Here is a 1,157-nt window from a genome sequence, read left to right as displayed (position 1 = left end):
AACAAATGAAGGAAAAAGTAATACATTCCTATATAAGTAAATAATGAGGGAATTCATTGCTAGGAGACCACTAAAGAGAGTTCTTTGTGTTGAAATGAAGGACTAGGCAATAAGTTATATCAACAGGAAGAGATAAAGAATGTGAGTAAAGGCAACTATTTAAATATAACTGCATAAAGAAATAATTATGAATCTATGTTGACAGGCGCACAATGCATAAAGATGTAATTTGTGATAATAACAGCACAAGGTGGTAAAACAAAGATATACAGGAAGACAGTTTTTGTACACTATTGAAATTAAGTTGGTATTAGCCTAAATTGATGGTTATATAGTAAGTGATATGTTTATTTATTTGTTTATTTATTTATTTGGAGGCACTGGGGATTGAACCCAGGGCCCAGAACCTCATACACGTGAAGCAGGTGCTCAACCCCTGAGCTTCACCTGTTCTCCAGATTGTTACATATTAAGATGTTAATTGTAATCTCCAGGGCAACCAATAGAAAAATAACTCATATATATGCACTAAATACACATACCCCACACACACACACAAATGATGGAGCAATTAAGATGGTACACTAGAAAATGTCTATTTAATGCAAAAGAAGGTATTATTGGAGGAATAGAGGAACAATAAAGACATGGAGCATACATAAAAGAAATGGTAGATGTAAATTTGACCTTATCAGTAATCACATTAAATGTATAATAAATGGATTAAACTCTCCAAGTAAAAGGTAGTGATTACCATAATGGGTAAAATTGTGATCCAGCAAGATGCTGATTTTAGGGACATACTTTGATTCAAAGACAAGGGACACATTTTAAATTCAAAGGCACAGAGCATTTAAAACTAAAAAATGGAAAAAAGATATATCATGCAAAATATAACCAAGAGAGTTGTGGTGACAATACCAATAACAGCAAAAAATAGACTTTAAGTCAAGCTGTAAATAGAGGTAAAGAAGGAAACTTTATAATTAATTGTAAGGGTGAATCCAAAAAGAAGATATAACCATTATAAACACATATGCATGCAACAACAGGGCCTCAAAATACATGAAGCAAAAACTGAAAAGAAGTAAAGGAAGAATTAGACAATTCCACAATAATACTTGGAGACTTCAATACTACATTTTCAATTATGGAGA

This window comes from Dasypus novemcinctus, chromosome 5, assembly GCF_030445035.2.
Source record: "Dasypus novemcinctus isolate mDasNov1 chromosome 5, mDasNov1.1.hap2, whole genome shotgun sequence".
Taxonomy (NCBI): domain Eukaryota; kingdom Metazoa; phylum Chordata; class Mammalia; order Cingulata; family Dasypodidae; genus Dasypus; species Dasypus novemcinctus.
The sequence above is the reverse complement of the archived record's forward strand: the minus strand, read 5'-3'. Positions refer to the sequence as shown.